The sequence below is a fragment of the Lissotriton helveticus genome, chromosome 7 (genome assembly GCF_964261635.1).
Source record: "Lissotriton helveticus chromosome 7, aLisHel1.1, whole genome shotgun sequence".
Lineage (NCBI taxonomy): Eukaryota > Metazoa > Chordata > Amphibia > Caudata > Salamandridae > Lissotriton > Lissotriton helveticus.
In genome coordinates, this window is record NC_136068.1 from 9,716,636 (window position 1) to 9,739,107 (window position 22,472).

The following is a 22,472-nucleotide window of genomic DNA, read 5'->3' on the forward strand; positions in this document are numbered from 1 at the left end:
GACTATATCTAAAACTGCTGGTTTTGAAAAGACTCTGAATGTGTGTTTAAATTGTCGTATCATTTTGAGAAGGAATTTAAATGTTGAAAGAGGTCTGGTAAATGGAGCAATGGGTCATGTTGTCGGTTTTGTGAATTACAAAATTAGAGATGGAATTGAAATTTTAAAAATTAAATTTGATGTTATTGACGAAATAGAACACATTTGTCGTTGTTCAGCTAGATTTTTGCTTGTGAAAGACTTATATGTTCGCCGAAAACAGTTTCCTGTTTGTTTGGCATATGCAGTGACAATTCATAAATCTCAAGGTTTAAGTGTAGATAGTGCTTTGTTGAACATTGGAAGTTCTGTGTTTAAAGAGGGTATGGCATATGTGGCATTATCACGAGTCAGAACTTTATCAGGATTGTACTTGATTGAGTGTGATGAAACAAAGATTTCTGCTGATCTAGATTGTGTTAAAGAATACAATAGGTTAAGAAGAGACTATGCTCCACATTTGCCTCAATATCCTCTGTTTGAAAAACGTGTGGTAGGCCGAAAAAGAAGAAATGAGATTAATTGCAGTGAGGTACTAGCAAAAAGGCAAAAAGTAGATAAAAGTGTAATTATAAAGAGAAAGAAAAAGGATTCTGTTGAAGATGTTGCTGGATTTCATTTTGAAAACAGTTCTGGTGTCAACTGCTATGCTAATGTAGTAGTTAATGTTGTTTTTTTTCTTCAAAATTTACAAAAACAGATTGTTGAAAATCGGGATCGAACATTGTGCTGTTTATTGAGTTCTGTGTTAGAGAAATGTAGCAGTGATAGAGCAAAAATAGAAAGTGTTTCAGAAATTAGAAATCTTCTAGACATATCTTCTGGTCAAAATCAATTTTCACAGATAATTCAGCAGGATTGTAAGAAATTTATAAAGTATATGTTTGATGTATTGCAAGATGAAGGACTAGATATAAAAAATCTTTGTAACCTTTCTTATCAATGGCAACATGACTGTGATAACTGTACTTCATCAAGTACTACTAGAATAGACACTGAAAGATTTATATATTTGACTTTACCAGACTGCAAATCAGTGTCTTTCAATAATCTAGTTAAAGCAGCTGATCACAATATGGTGTGTACCCAATGTAAGTCTGCAATGCTGTCCACATTATTTCTACAAAGTTACGGTCACTATGTCATTTTAATGTTCCAACGATGTAGACCTGATGGAACGAAATTGACAACTTCTATTAAAAATGTTGTGGCTTCTCAGTTATCCATTTCAGGAAGAACATTTGGAACTGTAGCTATTATTTATCATGACGGTCCTTCAACAACATCAGGGCATTACACATGCTATTTAAAAAGTTGCAAAGGTTGGACCCTTTGTAACGATACTCATTTGACTTTTAAACAACGTTTGCCTTTTGACTTAAAAAATTCATATCTAGTGTTTTTAGAACCAAAATTTAAGTAAAGGTAATTGGCGTATGAAGACGGGAGCAGTTAATAAAGGTTAGTTTGCTATTTAAAATTATATTCAGAGTAAAAGTGATCAAGATAATATAAATAATTGATTTGTCATATAGGTACTGTAAGTGGATCTTATAGGAAGTGATATTAGTATTATTGGAAATGTTGAACATGAGTAAGTCACAGATGGAATTAGGTAAATTTAAATATTATGAAAATGTTGTTTGAGCCTTTTTTTCAGAACGTCGGAAAAACGGTAATTTTAGAGTTTGTTTTAATTCATTTGAGAATATAATGATACATCTGACACTATTTGGCCTTAAGGAATGGTGAAGGAATGAGCAAAGAGTTATGACTGAAAAGAAGGAGTATATGAAAATAATGAAAATATTTCAGATGTTCTTCAAGGTTGTCTTCTAGAAAGTCGATGAAATGGAATTTTTATAGAACAGCAGAGTATTTTCCAACGAAAAGGAACTTCATGATATACTATTTGGCCTAAAGAAAAAGTAAGTAAATCAAAGATTAGTGTACGTTTGTTATTTATAACTTTAGATGGTTTTTTTAAAAACACAATCTTTTTGATTGTGTTTTTTTTCCCCGCTGTAATATGATGAGTAGTTTGAACTCACTTTTTTAAGTGAAATTCAATATATTCTGAGAACAGCAAAAATAAAATAAACTATGTAACATGTTGTACAAGTTAATCTATAGTTTGTATTCTGTAATTTAAATTATATTCCCATTGTCTCACACTTACTTTTCTTTTTCCACCCTCTTTCAGCTCTTTTTACTCACTTATAATGTCTTTCTTTCACTCTCTTTCAACCCTGTTGTTTTTCTCCACTTCTTTCACAACCCCTCATTCTCATTTCAACTGTCTGCATCCCCTCTCTCACTTGCATAACTATTCAGCTTTCAGTCTGTCTGCTTTACTTTCCTTTTCCGTGTTTTCCTCCTTTGCTCTTTTAGTAATTCCTCTTTACTCACTCACCAGTATTGTCGCACTCTATCACTATAAATCATCCACTCTCCCTCGTTTATCTTTGTTTCCTCCTTTCTTTTGACCTCTTCTCTCTATTTTCCGTTCACTACCTCTATGTACTCAGTCCCTCACTCTCCTTGTTATGTTCACTTGTGTTTATCTACCTTCTATCATTTCTCTTACAACAACTTCACTGCTCCTCTCTCATCGTTCTTCAACCTATTTCTTTTAGTCCGGTTCCATTACTACCCCTCTTTTCCTTTCTTTCAATGTCCTTCTCTTTACATTCATCACCAAATTCGTTTCTCTCATTACCACTGTTTTAGTCGTTTTCTCCTCTGTTGTCTTTTTTTGCTCCCTTACTCATTTCCTTTGTTCACTCATTGTACTCCACCTCACTCAGTATTTCTCTTAGTGTGTCTCTTTACTAACTTCCTCACTCCATTTCCCTCAATCATTGTGTATTATTATCTCTCTCTTCATCCCTTCACTCAATGACTGTTCTTCACTTACTCTCAGTTATCTTCTATTCCTCATTCTTCTAAATGCATTCTTAATTAGACTCTTTTCCATCTCTGTCATTATCTTTTTACTTATTACTGTTTCTTGACTTAGTTTTACTAACTCACATTGTTTTAGTATCTTTCTTACCTTCAGTTCATTTCTCTGTTCTTCTCTTCCTCTCTGTCAGTGAATCTATATGCCTTACTCTTAGTAATTTGCTCTGCTTCTATTTCTTTTTCTCTCTTTTTTTCATTCTACTTTACTTTATTTCCCTTTCTATGTCCTTCACTCTTACTTTATTTCTAAATACACTGTTATGATTTTTAACCACTTCATTTGTATCTTTTAATTTAAAATACATATTTTACTAAATATAACTTATTTTTCTTCTCTCTTTCACAGATACAAAGTGTAGTAAAAAAATGTAATTACAGTTACATTTATTATATGGTAAGTGTCACTACAAAAATGTAGTTTGTCATCACCCTTTGCTTTAAGCTCAATAATATTTTCTCAACCAACCTCACTCCTGTTTCTTCACTCTGCTTCCCTCACGTATTCTTATTCTCCATGTTTACTCCCCTTTCCCTATTTCCCCTCTCATATTCAACTTCTTTCAGTCCCTATTCTTTATTTCACTTACCCTCTGTTCCCTTCCTTGCTTCTTCACTCATTCTGTTTTTCTTAATTATTTACTTCACTCCTACATACACACCTCATCCACCTCCCAACACATACACACACCTCTGACATACACCCCACATACACACCCCACACACACCTCATACATACACTCACCTCCCCCACATACACTACTCTCTCACACACACACATTCCAAACACACACATACATCCCACACATATACCCCCCACACCCATACACCGAACACATATCTCACACACCCTCACCTCCACTCACACCGAAATACCCCACACACCCACACCCATATACACACCTTACACACCCACACCCCGACCTACACCCACTGTCTCCCTATAAGTCACACATACTGCATTACTTACCTTTCTTTGCTGTGTCACTCAGACCCATTCTGACAGTCTTTCCTTTACTGTCTCTGTCCTTTCTATTTGTCACTCCCCATGTGTTATCCTAATTCAATTTTTCACCCTCTTTCACTCCTCTTTACTTATACTCACTGCTCTTTCCTTACCCTCTCTCACCGTTGTTCATTTATCCTGGATCCGTCACTACTCTTCATTCCCCATTTTTTACTGTTCTTTCTTTGTCTTTCAACACCCATTCACATTCCCTCACTATGTCTACTTTAGTCTTCTTCCTCTCTCTTCCCTTCTTTCGCATCCTTATTCATTTTCCTTTTCTCACTTTCACCCTATTACACCTTTTCTGTTTTTTACTATGTGATAAACAATCCCTCTGTATGTCTCCCTCTAGCTCTCTTTCTCTTAACATTACTCTCTTTGTGTTCTTCCCTCATGCTAACTTCTTCATTAATTTTTTTTTTCTTATTTTTTTTTGGTGCGCTCCCCGGTGCGCGCCCCGGTGCACGTACCGGTACGCGTACCCTGCAGAAAAAAGATTGACACAGATTCATTAAAAATATTGGTTTATTTTTATAAAGTAAAGGTAGTTCTAAAAAGGACAGTTTTTTTCTTCTTTTTGTTGTTTTATATTTTTGTTGAACATTTTGTACTTTTTTTGGCTTTTCTGAACACTTTTATATTTTTTTTGTACTTTTTATGGGGAGAAACAAAAAACAGGGAATTGTAAATGGCTCAACTGGAGCATAAAAAAAATCAGGAAAAATTAGTTTTTTTTGGACACTTATGGTTATCACCAGCAACCATGATAAGTTCGATGCTTTGCTCACCATAGCAAAGTGTCTTGTTACAAAATGTGCATAACATTTTGTAATTGGCAAACTTAGGTTGGATAGTAGCCAATGTGTGTCTTGCCCCCGAACCCGATGGAGTGGGTTGTTTTGATGTTGAGGGTCTAGACGTTGATGGGGGTAGCTTACTGCAGAGGTCCCTTAACTCTGCATTAGAATAATTGTTTGGATGCCAACGCATCATGTGGCGAATCATGGTATGATTCCCGAAGGAATACTTTTTGTTAGGGTTCCCCCTAGACAGTTCAGCACCACAAATTAAACAAGTCACCTTTGCAGAGCTGACTTTCTTAAAACCCCTTGGGATTTTATAGAACTCCCATATAAAGTGTTCTTTCGGTTTGCAGGGCTGTTTATCTTCAGGCAGGAACTCCCTTGTCTGTGCCTCCTCTTCATCATCCTCCTCCTCTTCCTCTTGACCACCAATGTAATCTTCTGGTGGTCTTTTAGATGGTGGTGGTGGTGGTGGTGGGGCAGATGCTCCAGCTGTTGCTGCTGCTGTAGCCATGTTATACAAGTGAAGAGTACAGATAGAACTCCAAACAGGTCTTCCTCAGTCAAAGAACAAAGTCACAATAAGGAAAAAAGGTGGGGCTTTCAGTATTTGGAAACAAAACTGTTCTAAACCAATGAAAAGTGTTATTTTCAAGTCACATGATCCAGGCTTTAATCATTTGGAAACCAAAACTGATTTGCACCAATGAAAAGTGTTATTTTCAGATCACATGACCCGACGCGTTTATGCTACGTGCCCCGGGGCGCGCTCTGGGGCGCGTGGCGTAAGCGCGTCGAGACATTGCGCGATCGTATGCGATCGCGTGCTTCCAGGTGCGCTTATGCAGTGCGTCATATGACGCATCACGCGACTGCGCGAAACGTCACGATGTTGTTTTCGTTTGCGGGAATAGCGCTAACGGGACGCTCCCCGGTACGTGCCCCGGGTCTCGCCGTAACATTGCGCTTACCCGTGCGTTCACCGGTACGCGCCCCGGGAGCGCTCCGGGCAAAAAATATTTACATTTAAAAAAAAAAAAAAAATTACATATTTATACAATATAAAATTCGTTATAAAAAATATTACTTTTCATTCCTATAGAGATTTGCTATTAAAAAAACATTGAAATTCACTGAAAAAACCATAGGTTTCACATCAGTTATAGTTAGGAATTAGCATTAAAAAACCTATTAAATTTACTGAAAAAACCATAGGTTTCACACCAGTTATAGTTAGCTGGAAATGTTACTGGCATAAAACCATTGAAATTCTCACGTTATAGTTAGTTGGACTCACTATAACTTGCGCGTGCAATGCACTGCTGATGACGTCACATATTACATCACTCATGACATGGTCAGTGACATCACTCATGACATCACTGATGACACCATCCTTGTGACAGAGTGACAGATCTCCTTTCACTGTAATGTAACCCTTGAAACACATATTCAAAAATAGAAACTAAAATTTTCAAAAAAATGGAGATACCCATACCAGTTACAACAACCAATTCAGTAATTCCACCATCTATATACACATCCACTCATTCACCAACAGTTCTATGTAGTTACTCATACATATACTCACTCATCATATGTAGTGATACACCTATACATCCTGTTACACACCGACAGTCATCCAAAAGATACTGTCACACATACTCACACATGCAAATAAACTATTAAACATCCATTTATTTGCATATACAGTTATATACACACTGCCACTTTACTTTTAAGGAAACTTACACATACTTACTCTCTTAAACAATCACTTATAGAAACACATACTAATTTAAACAGGAACTCTTACAATCCCTCACTCTCACATATACTCACTTATATACATCAATATTCACATATACTACATTAAAACATATGTAGTTACTGATAAAGACACTAGTGAGACAGTCATTCACTCACTAACACACACATATACACACTCATCCACCCATACAGTCCTGCACATATGCTGTCTTCAAAACACATACAAAGAGAGAGTCAGTCATTCATGCATCTATGTGCTAAGTAATACCCCCACTAAACCATACAAACACTCATACTGATACCAAGAAAAACATCTAATAACCCATATGCATACACATGTACCTACTCACCAACCCATGCAGCCATTTATACAGAAAGTGAAACAATAATACATATATTTAAATATTTAAACATTACTCACTAATATTTATTTTTCAGAAAGACACACTGTCACTGGATGGTGTCATCAGTGATGTCATGAGTGATGTCACTGACCATGTCATGAGTGATGTAATATGTGATGTCATCAGCAGTGCATTACACGCACAAGGTATAGAGAGTCCAACCAACTATAACGTGGGAATTTCAATGGTTTTATGCCAGTAAAATTTCCAGCTAACTATAACTGGTGTGAAACCTATGGTTTTTTCAGTGAATTTAATAGTTTTTTTTTAATGCTAATTCCTAACTATAACTGATGGGAAACCTATGGTTTTTTCAGTGAATATATATATATATATATTCACTGAAAAAACCATAGGTTTCACTTCTACACAAAGTGAAACACTAATACATATATTTAAATATTTAAACATTACTCACTAATATTTATTTTTCAGAAAGACACACATTCACTGAATGGTGTCATCAGTGATGTCATGAGTGATGTCACTGACCATGTCATGAGTGATGTAATATGTGACGTCATCAGCAGTGCATTGCACGCGCAAGTTATAGTGAGTCCAACTAACTATAACGTGGGAATTTCAATGGTTTTATGCGAGTAAAACTTCCAGCTAACTATAACTGGTGTGAAACCTATGATTTTTTCAGTGAATTTCATGGGTTTTTTAAATGCTACTTCCTAACTATAACGTGTGTAAAACCTATGTTTTTTTCAGTGAATTTCATAGGTTTTTTAAAGGCTACTTCCTAACTATAACATGTATAAAACCTATGTTTTTTTCAGTGAATTTCATAGGTTTTTCAAATGCTACTTCCTAACTATAACGTGTATAAAACCTATGGTTTTTTCAGTGAATTTCAAAGGTTTTCAAAATGTGAATTATTAACTATATTTTCAATGTATTCTATAGTTTTATCATAGTATTTCGAGAAATGTTTTCATAGGATTACAAACTTTTCTTCACTGTCAGAATTGTTTAGGGACTCCTTATAAATCTTTAGAGGTTTACGAAGTCTTTACCTTACCTTCTTTTTAACGTTTTCAGACTTCTCACTAAATGTTGGAAAACGTACTGGGGTGCGCGACCGCGTGCGCGCACCCTGGTATTTTTAAAGATTAAAAAAAGGATGTATACTTTATCGGTATTGTTCTTGGGACCCCATATGAAGGTATACAACATCAGAGAATGTCTACCTTTGCTCCTTTTCACATTTTAAAACTTCATTAAATTAGACCGATACTTCCAAATGACGTACGTGTCCGGATTCCGTCACCACGTATACGTCCTAATACGTGCATGTCAAATCATGTGACTTGAAAAGAACACTTCCTATTGGTTCATAGTAGTTTCTATTCTGCAATTTTCCAGAAACCACCAACTTCCCTCACTATCTATTTGGCGCTGAAGGGAGAAGAACCTTTTTCATCTTTCCGGAGACTTTGCTGAAATGGCTGCCGCACGCAATTCATCCTCGGAATGTGGAAAAGTAAATTTTGCCATGTTCTGTGTCCCTACGCCTCATCCATCATATGTTATGTGTGCATGACCAATATGCATATGTTATTCCCCATGCCTGGTTAATGACGCAATTACAGTTGTGTCCACCTCTGGTATGTCATTTTCCAGTCCTCGTGAATACTACGAATATCAGGCCTATGTAAAGTAATGTTGCCACGTTTCTTAGTGTGCACGTTATTCCATTGTAAAATCCCCGTTTCTAGGCCTCAAAAGGGCCCGGACCCTGGATTCAGCTCCTGTCTCCTGAAAGCCTCGCTGAGGAGCGATACAGCCCCCACCTGTATCCTCGACCCTTCACTTACTTCCTGCCTCGCAGTGCCCGGTGCAGCTTGGCTCTGCCTCTGAGTCTGCCAAAAGTATGTTATAGTTCCAGTTATCAGTTCAGTCCTCCTCCTCTGCATTCCTAAGCTACTGAACTGCATCAATAGTTTCCGTCATTGTCTAGCCTTCTCGTCTCCACGTTAGAGAAATACTGTATTAATGGTCATTTAGTATTCTTCATTACGCACTACATGTAGAATAATGCATGGTCCAGTCTTAGAATCAAGTTAGCTTCTCCCCTCATGACTTCTAGTTTATATCAACATGTTCCCTAAACATCAGATACTAGATAGGGTTTAGGTACATGTCGCTCCGACCCTTCAGACTCTAGTCTCTGCTCCTAGCACAGAGTTCGTAGCCCCCAGCTTCTCCTAGTAACACGTCATTGCCAGTTTTCGCGCACCATTAGGTTAGAGGTCCCGGCTCCTTAGGTAGCCCCCTCCAAAGTTTCCGCCCATTCATGACATATTCTGTTACGTTTGCATCACATGTCTATGTATACTCCCAGTTACACCTCTTTTTACTGTTATCTTTCGCGACTGCTACGCGTCACGCCTTCTGCTCCACCCACTGTTACGCCTACTGCAATGTAATGCTATGTGTTTGCGCTATGTATATATGCCTGTGTTTTGTTATTGAATGTTAGCGCGCTCATCCCAGACCCAGCCCCGGCAGCTGCCGGGCCTTATTGTCCTATTCCCATGCAGGTTGTCCTGATCCTGTCCTTATGCTGTAATAAACCTGCAGAAACTCCAACTACCTCGAATCTTGACTCTTATTTTATTGAGCTATCTGTTATGCTATAAGTCTAGTCAAAAATAGGGTATTATTTATTTATTTACCACATAATGGCGCCCGAATAGGGACTTGCCCTTTCCCCACGCGTCGGTGAAGCCACGCCGACCCCCTGACCCTCTGCAGTCGTGACGGAACCATACCGTGCACTGGCAGATATTTCTGCTCCAAGTATCCCTCAGGCCCACGGAGGAGACGGAGGAGGCGGTCCAGCATCCAAACGAGACGGTGGAGGAACGCGGCGAGTCCCGACCAGAGCCCAAGCCGAGAGTCCAAGGTCCGAGGTATCCGGAGGCCCACCCGTAACCGAAGTCCGAAGTCCGAAGTCCGTCGTAGTCCAGTCCCGTCCGAGGCTTTCCGTTCCGTGCTGCCCGGTGAGTACCATTGCTGGGGTAGTATCTAGACAGGGTCAGTCTAAATTGACTCCTGGTCCGTGGGTTGGTGGTACCCAAGCCCACAAACGAAGTGTTCACCTAGGTGGATACGGGTCTTGATGCGTTCCTTTATGGGACCGGTATGTTCCGTACTGTTACAGCAGTGCATCCAGTAACTCTAGTCTGTTCCGTTCTCGAGAATTCTGTTCTGTTTCTGTTTTCAGTATTTTCAGGTAGTATTCTGTTCGAACTGTTATGTTATGATATTGTTTAATGTATTTCCAATGTCGTGGTATGCCTGAATTGTTTTCCCAATTGTTATTGTTTTTCGTGTATTGTATTGTGTTCCGATTCAAGTTTAGAATGCCGCTCTTTTCCAAGTTACGTCAGTTAAAAACTAGAAAGGGTCTGTTAGAGGAAGCAGTTCCTGTCCCGCCTAGGGACAGTCCAGGTCATTTTATGTATCAGAAACATGGCATAAGCGCCATAATGTATCTAGATTTATGGGTAGAGTATACCAAACAGTTAGAAGAAAAGTATAGATGGCCCGTATCGGGTACATGGGATGCCGAATGTATCATGCGAGTAGAAGAAGCATTATGGAAAAAGAAAGCCAGACAGTCACAGAAAGATGCCATCGAGTTATGGCGCAAGGAAGCTCATAAAAGAACGGAAAAGGAAGTCAGAAAGTCAGAGTTAAGTAGAGAATCCCAAGAACGAGCCCAAGAAAGAGAGTTAATCGAGATAGGTGAACAAGTCAAAGCCGAACAGTCAGACAGACAGAGGCATGCCCTTATTAAGGGTATGTATCCTCTTCTTGCCGAAGGTTTGCCAAAAGCAACCCCAGAGGCATCCAGTAATTTCCCGCCGCCACTAATTCCGACCAAGCTACGTCACAAACCGACCGCAGCTGATATTTTTATTTCGTCCTATTTGGACGACACAGTCCCCGAATATGCCAATCCTGTTCGCGCTCCGCCAGTCCCTGTAAACCAGGTAATTCATGTTCCTCCAGACACCGGAGTACCTGTTACGGTACCCCCGGTCCAGCCTATAGTTCCATTTCCCACTCTGCCAGGACGTAGAGCCTCAGTAGACGACTCCAGTCTAGGGGCCGCAGGAGGAGCTACTCCTCAAACCCCGCCGCCACACAAGCGTTTATCAGCACTCGAATTACATGCTCAAGCATCACAGCGTACTCCTAAAAGTAATAAGTCTGTTACAGAAATCAGACAAGCCCTTAACGAATGTGTCTATGATCCAGTCCCAGGCGAATATACTATGGTTTTATATTCCTTACGTGTAAGGAGAGTGACCGAGTATCTAGTCACCTTGCCGAATATGAAAGAAGATCTAGACAGAATATATCGTTTCATCCGTACAGGGGATGATCCAGAAAGTATTGGCGAGATTATGTCTCAAAGGAAAGCCGAGATTCAGCTCATGATATTAAAGTTCCTGATCAATTGTTTAATAAGAGAACAAGATTACCCGTCTAAAGATCCCGCCGAAATGAGAATCCTGACAAGGTGGAGTGATAATATAGCCGAGGGTAAGCACAAGACCGTCAGTGCCATGGAGAGTATGTACAAGAAAATTCGTAAAGAAATAATAAGGTTACACGACCAGCGTAAAGCAGCACAAGTAAGCGAGAAAGAAAGTATCTCTGATCCTGAAGAGGAAGAGAACGAGAATCCCGCCAGAATAGCGTATGTAGGAAAATCCAGATTTCCAGATCGCCATTTACGTCTAGAACCCAAGTCTATTTTTCAACATCTAGCACCAGAACAAGGTTCCCTAGAACAAGTATTTCAAGCTACCGATCACATTCTGAAATCAAGAGTCGGTTACAGTGAATTAAGTACTATGCATGAACAAGAACTAGCCCGATCAGCAGTCCGATGGATTACTGATTCTACCACTTTTCCAGACGAAATAGTGGCACAAATGTTTCTGAAATTGCCCCCAGCCGAGCAACGACTGGTGGGTATGTATATGATCCAGCACCTCATTACTCAGTATGAGGGTCAACATTCTGATCCAGGCCCGTTGCACGATATCCTGAACGAGTTACTCCAGTATAGATGGAGAGGTCTAGGTACCGATTTAATTAGTGTCATTCTAGAACAGCGCCACAAATATAGAACGTTTCTGAACCCGCATTTTGTTCATGTCTCACCCCCAGAAAGTAAATCATTCTACATAGACAGACAGAATCCGTTACGAGAAGTCCACCCAGTCCAAGGGGCGGGTGGCGTAATGCAACGAGTGTTTGTATACACTCCAATATCAAAGATGGAACTTCTTGAAATGAAGAAATTAATTCCCTGTCATGACAAAGATCCAGCAGGGTTCCATAGAGAATTAAAAGACATGCTCCGTATGGGAGAATACACTTACCCAGACATCATTAAAATGTTAAAGGTCCTGTTACCCGCAGGGGTGTATGAAAAGTTAAAGGAAAAAGAATGGGAGGTGGGAGAGAAAAAGATCGATTGGGCAGCTCTAGAAGCTGAAGACAAGGCACGAGTACCAGGTACCGGTCTTGGAGATAAATGTAAAGATTTACCAGAATTATTGATTCAAGTTTTACCCAGATTATTGACAACAAGGAAAGAAGACTGGGATGCAATCTCAGCCTGTAAACAGAAACAAGACGAGGATATTAGTGATTTTTATTCTAGATTTGAGAAATGTTTCAGTATCAACAGTGGTCTCAAGACAAGTAGTGAGTCATACCCTCACCTTTTCGTTACTAAATTAGTCGAGAATTCAAGTCCACAAATTAAAAATAGAGTTTTGAAAGTCGAAAGCACCTGGCAAGCAAATACTCCGTCCCAGATGCTCCAGATGCTCCAGTACCACCAGAATAGAATCAGGGAAGAGCAAGAACACGAGAGAAAACGTATGAAAGACACGAAAATGAAAGTGCTAGTTGCACAATCTGTTCCTCAAGACAGTCAGAAGAGGGGTCCGAATCAAGCCAGTCATCCTGCAGCTCCCGTTAAAGGGAACTGCAATTATTGTAAACAGCCAGGTCATTTTATAAACGAGTGTGCAGTTCTGAAACATAACATAGCTACTGGTAAGACTAAAGAAAGACCACGTCCGCCTAGACAAGAACAAGTTTCCCAGATTCCTCAGCTACAGAATGCACAACAGACAGTTACAGTACCGCAGCCCATTGCTGCAACACAGCACGTTACATCGCAGATGTACCAGTATGCGCAGTCTGAGTATCCAGAGTACCAGTCATATTCATGAAACAGCCTAGAGAGGGAGGTAGGCTTGCCTCTCATCGAGATACCTGTAGATCAAGAAGGTCCCTATGTTCACAGTCAAGTATTAGGGAAAGACAGAAAGTTTTTGATCGATACAGGGGCAAGTAGGACCACAATTAGTCATGCCGAAGTTCCAGGGGCTCCGCTCTCAGGCTCAAGAAATGTTTCCCTTGGATTTTCAGGAAAGCCAATAGTTAATGAAATATCTAAGCCAGTTACTCTAGAAGTAGGTCCATTGTCCCGTACTACTGATCTGTTACTTACTAAGTCATGTCCAGAAAATCTATTAGGTATTAAGACACTGAAAGAGTTAGGTGCAGTTATTTGCTGTTCCCCAGAGGGAATACGTCTGTTCCTACGTGACTTTAAGGGTCACTATGTATTACGAGATTTTGATTCAAGATTGTCTAATGTTCCGCAGCATTTATGGGCGCAAGGTCCAACTGATGTAGGTTACATGCAAATCACACCCCATTGTGTGACTCTCAAGCCAGGTGTAGTGTTACCACGAATCAGGCAGTACAGATTGCCACCTGAGGCTGTAGCAGCCTTATCCAAAATTATTGACGAGCTCATGGCTCAAGGAGTAGTTGTAGAAACTGACTCCAATGTATGCAATTCTCCGATCATTCCAGTCATGAAACGTACTGATCCGAATGCACCCCCAGTATATCGATTAGTGATTGATTTACGAGAGCTTAATAAATGTATTATTCCTCAGTACCCAGTTGTTCCAGACATCTCTTCCCTGTTAACGGCCATTGATTCCGAAGCCATGTTTTTCACTGTCATAGACCTCAAGAATGCATTTTTTAGTGTTCCAATTCATCCAGACAGTCAGTTTCTTTTCGGATTCTGTCTAAATGGAAGGAGCTATATGTTTACACGCGCTCCTCAAGGTTTCACAGAAAGCCCTAGTATTTACAGTCAAGCACTCAAGAGACAACTAGACAACATTCACATGCCAACTGACACTGCCCTGCTCCAGTATGTCGATGATCTACTGATCACAGCCCGTTCTGAATGTGCTTGCGAGCGAGCATCACTTACAGTTCTGTATTTCCTTGCCGAGATGGGGCACAAGGTGTCACCTTCGAAGCTTCAATTCTGTGTCCAGCAAGTGGTATACTTAGGACACTTGCTGTCCAAGAGGGGTAGGCAGTTGACACCCGACCGTATTCAGTTAATAGCGAGTCTTCCCCAGCCCAGAACCCAGAAGGAGGTACGTGCTTTTATCGGCCTTACTTCTTATTGTAGACAATGGATTCCCCAGTATGCATTTCTAGCCAAGCCACTGATACAGTTAACGACACAGGAGGCAGCCGTATCGACTGTCCTCCCTTGGACATCTGACCATACACTTAGTTATAACGAGTTAAAGAAAGCCCTATGTCAAGCTCCAGTTCTAGCTACACCGAACTACAGTAAGCCTTTTACACTTTTCGTTACTGAACGCGAAGGTACAGCATTATCTGTTCTCACACAAGATCAAGCAGGACAATACAAGCCCTGTGCTTATTTTTCGAGCACATTAGATCCAGTCGCCCAGGCGTTGCCTGCGTGCCTCAAGTCAGTTGCAGCCACAGCACTAGCTATCAGACAAAGTGATTCCATAGTTTTAGGACATTCCCTGACAGTACAAGTCCCACATTCAGTAGAAGTTCTTTTAAACCGAACACAAACACAGCACTTGACAATTGCACGTTTAACAGGTTATGAATTGACACTGTTCCAGCCACACATAGAAATCAGACGCTGCAACATTCTGAATCCTGCTACACTGTTACCATCAGTTAATTCAAATTCTGACCCACATGATTGTGTGGAAGTAATTAACATTACGACTAAGCCAAGACAAGACCTGACAGATATTCCGTTATCAGATCCTGACCTGACACTTTATGTGGATGGTTCATGTATGAGAACTAGTACAGGAGAACTAGTAGCCGCGTATGCAGTGACTACTGACACTGAAGTTATTGAAACACACCGTATTGACACCCTGTCCGCTCAAGCAGCAGAGCTAGTCGCTCTGACACAAGCCTGTATACATGCCAAGAACCTGAAAGTTAATGTTTACACAGATTCACGTTACGCATTCGGAGTTGTACACGACTTCGGAGTGCTCTGGCAGGAGAGAGGTTTCATGACTTCTCATGGAACCAAGATTCAGCATGGTCTCCTTATTCAAGCCCTGTTAGATGCCATACATTTACCGACATCTATTGCTATCATGAAATGCAAAGCACATACGAAAGTCACCGACATTATTTCCCAAGGTAATGATCTAGCAGACCGTACAGCCAAGCTTACAGCACAGACTCCAGACATTCCAGTAAACATGACACGTACTCCAGATCCGATTACATGCATGACAGTTAAGGACCCTACACAAGATGTCATAGATATTCAGTTACATGCTACCCCCAATGAAATCAAGAAATGGTCTGAACAAGGAGGGGTCCAGACAGATCAAGGATGGTTAACGAAAGGTAGAGCCACATGGTTTCTCCCCGATTCTATGGTTCAAGTCATTATCAATACCGCACATAGTCCAGCACATTTAGGAGAAAAAGCTATGTTAGACAGTATCCAGAACATTTGGTTCAACAAGCATTTACGAGCTGCAGCCAAGCAGAAAGTCCGTACCTGTATGATATGTTGTCAGTTTAATCCAGGTAAAAGTGTCCCGGTGGAACAAGGTGGTTTCCAGCCCCCTGACCACCCTTTTGAGGTCCTCCAGATGGATTATATTCAGATGGAGCGATGTCGAGGTTTCAAGTATGTCCTTGTAGTAGTATGCGCTTTGTCCAGGTGGACAGAAGCATATCCAGTCCCAGATTACACAGCCGCGACCACTGCCAAGCAGTTGGTTCGTGAATTTTTCCCTAGATACGGACTCCCTAGAGTCGTATATTCTGATAACGGCCAGCCATTCTCATCTGAACTCATGAAACACGTTTCCCTTTTGTTAGGGTACCAGTGGAAGTTTCATTGTGTACGCCATCCAGAAGCAGCTGGACTAGTCGAAAGGCATAATCAGACTCTGAAAATCCGCATTGCAAAAGTCTGTAAGGACAAAGGTGTGGACTGGTTAATAGCTCTGCCAGTCGCTTTGTTTTATATGCGCATGGTCGCACATTCCAGATCAGGTCTGTCCCCGTATGAGGTCGTATTCGGCCGCCCCCCTAACATGTGGGGTACTCCTAGACCCCGAAGTATTACCGATGTTTCATGTAATATGCTGACAGATTACCTAGCTTCCTTGATGTCTGCCCTCAACTCATGTCGTTCACAGGTTGCCGCCGCATTTCCAGACAATACCGAGGTGGCACCGCACGAGATCGTTCCAGGCTCCCTTGTAATGGTCAGAAATTTCGACAGATCAAGTCCGCTGGAACCACGTTGGAAGGAGCCACGTCAGGTCCTCTTGACCACCCGTACTGCCGTCAAGTTGGAAGGCAGGAAGGGGTGGGTCCACCTTTCTCATGTAAAACTTTTCAATGGATTGAAATCAGTCTCCAAGAACATTTCCAAGGATGTCCAGGATTCGAAAGATTGCCAGAACATTGTTTTAAAGGACTGTCCCGCACAAGACATTATTACAACCCCTCCCTTGTTAGAGAAAACTCCGCAGCAGGAGTATAAGCTCAAATTAAGGTCTAGTAAAATAAGTCAGTCAGTTTGATTGTATAAGTCCTCCCCTAGGTGAAACGGTTAGACTGTTTCTGACATGTATAAAATAGACCCCCATAGTGAGAGAGTCAGTCGAAGTTCACTTCAATGTATCGTTTTTCTGAGTTTCATATTATTTCTCAGCATAATGATTTCTTGCACCAGCTACGCACTTTTCCTGTGTTTTCCAGTTCCTCATGTAAATATGTCTGCTAATGCTACAGTAGAGCACACGTTTAGTGATCTGCCTCCTCACGAATATTCTTACCGCCTCGCTATGCGCAACAACACATTTATCCGTATGTTACATTATTCACACCAGACCAGCAATGCCACTAATTGTTGGGTGTGTGGTCGACTCCCCCCTTTCCAGACACCGAAGGGAGTTCTGCCACTCTTTCCTTATCCATTCTCACACAATGGTTCGTGTGGAGCATGGTCCACGTTAACGTCATCTTCAACAGATATGTCTTTTCTTAACAGTACATGTTTTCCAGACAAGCAAGGTCTCCCCCACAGAACAGGTTTAGATCTAGAAAATGAAGTATATAATTTAGGTAATTATTCGTCGAATTTCATGGTCCTGAATGTTCAGTCTGATACTACTCCAGACTTACCTGCTATTTCAGTACTACCTGTCAAAGGCGAATTATGTGTCCGTAGTTATGGTTCTATACACATAGGTCATAGTGAATGTACTACTGTTATCAAGTATAGTGACAGTGGGAAATCTGTTTTCAAAGCTTCACGTCATTCTTATTTTATTTGTGGTCAAACTGCATATGTCCGTCTGCCCCTCGATTGGGAGGGAACCTGTTACATTGCTTTCCTACTGCCACCTGTTTTTCTAGCCCCATCTGATTATCACAGAAACACACATCTAGTACACATTAGACATAGAAGGGAGTCCCCAATTGTCGATTATACTGAAACTACTCTAGAACAGTATACAGATTTCAATAAAGGTTTCTTCTTCTTTGTAGGACCTGTCCAGAATAGTAAACTGATCCGTAGGTTAACAAGAACCCTTGAAGCTGTAGTTAATGAGACTGCCTCTGCTCTAGGTAACCTAACCGAAGAACAATCTGCTATGAGATTTGTCGTTTTGCAAAATCGTCTCGTCCTTGACGTCATACTGGCCGATAGGGGCGGGGCCTGTAGAGTCATCGGATCTAGTTGCTGCATTTTCATTCCAAATAACGCGCCGTCTGTTTATTCAGCTATAACCAGACTCCATAAAATTGCCCATCTGTTACATCAAGATCCAGGCACCTGGACATGGTCCGGTTGGTTCTGGAATATAATTTCCGCATGGGGATGGAAAGTCCTGTCCTTTTTAGGTATTGCAGTAGCGATCATATTTAGCTGCTGCCTCTGTATACAATGTGGCCCTGCGATTTGTAGCATGTGTGCTACCTCTTGTATTCCTAGTCCCAAGCCCCGTTCTAAATCCCGTTCCAAGACAATTCGAGACGAGCAAATGGTACTGTATGAAATGATAGATGGTATCATGAAAATTGATGTTTCCTGATGGAAACGTAGTGACAAGGAGGGAATGTGGAAAAGTAAATTTTGCCATGTTCTGTGTCCCTACGCCTCATCCATCATATGTTATGTGTGCATGACCAATATGCATATGTTATTCCCCATGCCTGGTTAATGACGCAATTACAGTTGTGTCCACCTCTGGTATGTCATTTTCCAGTCCTCGTGAATACTACGAATATCAGGCCTATGTAAAGTAATGTTGCCACGTTTCTTAGTGTGCACGTTATTCCATTGTAAAATCCCCGTTTCTAGGCCTCAAAAGGGCCCGGACCCTGGATTCAGCTCCTGTCTCCTGAAAGCCTCGCTGAGGAGCGATACAGCCCCCACCTGTATCCTCGACCCTTCACTTACTTCCTGCCTCGCAGTGCCCGGTGCAGCTTGGCTCTGCCTCTGAGTCTGCCAAAAGTATGTTATAGTTCCAGTTATCAGTTCAGTCCTCCTCCTCTGCATTCCTAAGCTACTGAACTGCATCAATAGTTTCCGTCATTGTCTAGCCTTCTCGTCTCCACGTTAGAGAAATACTGTATTAATGGTCATTTAGTATTCTTCATTACGCACTACATGTAGAATAATGCATGGTCCAGTCTTAGAATCAAGTTAGCTTCTCCCCTCATGACTTCTAGTTTATATCAACATGTTCCCTAAACATCAGATACTAGATAGGGTTTAGGTACATGTCGCTCCGACCCTTCAGACTCTAGTCTCTGCTCCTAGCACAGAGTTCGTAGCCCCCAGCTTCTCCTAGTAACACGTCATTGCCAGTTTTCGCGCACCATTAGGTTAGAGGTCCCGGCTCCTTAGGTAGCCCCCTCCAAAGTTTCCGCCCATTCATGACATATTCTGTTACGTTTGCATCACATGTCTATGTATACTCCCAGTTACACCTCTTTTTACTGTTATCTTTCGCGACTGCTACGCGTCACGCCTTCTGCTCCACCCACTGTTACGCCTACTGCAATGTAATGCTATGTGTTTGCGCTATGTATATATGCCTGTGTTTTGTTATTGAATGTTAGCGCGCTCATCCCAGACCCAGCCCCGGCAGCTGCCGGGCCTTATTGTCCTATTCCCATGCAGGTTGTCCTGATCCTGTCCTTATGCTGTAATAAACCTGCAGAAACTCCAACTACCTCGAATCTTGACTCTTATTTTATTGAGCTATCTGTTATGCTATAAGTCTAGTCAAAAATAGGGTATTATTTATTTATTTACCACAGGAATCTGAAGAAAATGTTCGTGTACCTTTAAAAAAAAAAAAAGAATCTTTCATCTGGCAATTTTTTACCTATCCTCAGGATAAAAAAAAAGTAAATGCTCCGAAAGTAACTTGCACTATTTGTGACACAGTACTTTCAAGAGGAAATGTTTCAAAAAAATATTCCTTTTCGATTCATACCATGAAGAGACATGTGAGCCAAGTCCATCCTGTGCAATGTGCACAGGCAGCAACAAAAGCTCTGGCAACAGAACTACCACCAGCTGTGGCCAGTACTTCATCGAGAAGACGACCTGCATCTCCATCTACTGCACAGTTGGAGTTGAAACCATTTTTGTCGAAAGTGCATATGAAATGCAACAAGTGTGATGGAATGATTGTGTACGGGGAGCAGAGCCTCACTCTTGTAGAAAGAAGAATTAATGACCATGAAAGATTCGAATGTAGCTAATTTTTTAACAACTTCTTATGTTCCTGTTTTACAGTTCAAAAATTCGGCTCCAGTTTAACAAATTATAAAGAATAAAAAACGTGTCCAAAAATAAAAAAAACTACAAAAACTACAAAACTCAAAAAAAAAAATCTTTTCAGAACTACCTCATTGTACCAAAAAGAGCTCTAATCATAAGCTAAAGTATCGCCGCATTTTCAGAACAATTATTAAAGAATGCGGCAATACTTGGGGCATATTATGAAGAAGAGTTGATAATTTATCGTCGCTTTTATCAGCAGAACGCTGCTCTAAAAGCGACGATAATCGCCTTCATAATATGGGGCATATTATCAAGGACGGGCGATACAATGTCGCCGCTTTTATCGGCAGGATACTGCCGATAAAGCGGCGATAATGGACTTGATAATATACTGTATGGAATTCCTATCGAAGCCCATGTTAGATGTTTTCACATCTCACATGGGCTTCGATAGGATTTCCATAGGGCATATTATCAAGCCCATTAACGCCGCTTTATCGGCAATTTATTGTCGATAAAAGCGGCAAAAATGTATCGACCGTCCTTGATAATATGCCCCTATGTTCTACAAATTCCAATCGAAACGTATGTTATATGTCTTTATATCTAACATTACGTTCGACTGCAATTTATAAAGCATATTATGAACGCCGTTTTTGCCCCTATATCGGCAACTTCCTGCCGTTAAAGGCGGCGATAATGTCTTCCGTATCCTTGTAAATGTTCCTGAACACCTTTGTGACAATGTCATAACACCGCCTGCGGTAAGAGCACTTTGCATGTGTGCCGCACAAACAGTTAATGACATGCATAGTAGGCGTACGTTAAACCACAAGCAAAATGTGTTTGGAGACGAAAATACTATCACAAACACGGCTATTGTTAGAAAAACAGTTTAAATAAACTTCTTCATCGTACGAGTGCCACGGCCTGCTTTGATGAAGCATTTGGCAGCGTTAACATGGAGGTGTGGAAAATAAAACTAAATCAACCCCCTCTCCTAATTACAAAGCACACATTAGTGCATAAAAACAAAGCTTGTTTTCACGCGGTAATGTTAACTGCAGCTGCCTGTTACAGGAGTACTATCACATATATATTTAAATTAATAATGACGTAGTTACACTGCGGAAAACTCTGGCGATACTTCTAAAACTTGTGATTCTCAAACTGTGCACCGCGGCTCCCCAGTCCGCCGTAATGAAGTGCCAAGGGCACAACTCACACTAGGGTGACCACCGTCCATAAATTCCACAGACGTCACTACCCTGTTATGTGTAACTGTATCCATCTCAGAGAGCTGCGCGCTCCTCCCCTGTGAGAAGGCTGACAGCCCCTGCTGGAACGGCCTTGGATTTCACTGCTACAGGAGCACCCCTCCCGCACACTGAAATTCTCTATGGAACTTATTGGCACTTACTGAATGAGAATATGGCAGTCAAGGTTTTTTAAAGCAGATTGCGCTCTTCCTGCCTCAACGAACAGAATCCATTATCTTAGATAAAAAAAATAAAACCACCACCATGCCATATTAGAAAACACTTAAAAATTAAAAAAACAGATTAACGTTCTTTCATTCTCTCATGATTTTTAAACAGCAGTATTTTCATTAATATATTCAACAATGCCATGGTTACTGCTTTTGTACTTAAAGGAACTAGCACCCATTGTCAAAACCAATACTCTTTGCTTGTTATTTGTGTAAAGATAGGTGCTGTTCTACATATCTGCATGCAATCAGACATACAACATAACACCAGTCGAGCACAACACTGTGCTAGACGCATATTTGTAGCTTAGGTGTTTTAAAGTGCCCTCGGAATTACATCCAACACATCCTTTGAAAATACCCCTCCATTTTTTTTTAACAGTGCATAAAGCCATGGAAACAACACCATTTTACAGTAACCTCACATCCTGTTACTGGACATCATGTATAACTGATAACTTCTACCTTTTCAGTCTGCCTATGTACGGAGGCATTGTAAACTCTCACTCACCACACCCCACCCCTTGCTGTAGTTTGTTCTTCACAGGCCTCTTCTCCCTACAACTCTGCAGAGAAAGACTCAGGTCATAAAGTACAAAGCTGAGTGAGTAAATACATTTGGAATGTCTAAATAGGTGGATCGATTAGTGAAAGAATGAATGGATGAATGAAAAGAGAATAGTTACATAATCAAAGAAAACATGGATGCATAAATGAATGAGTGTAAGTATAGATGAGAGAAAAGATAAATAGATGGATGTATGGCTGGAAGGTTGCATAAATGGCTAGAAGA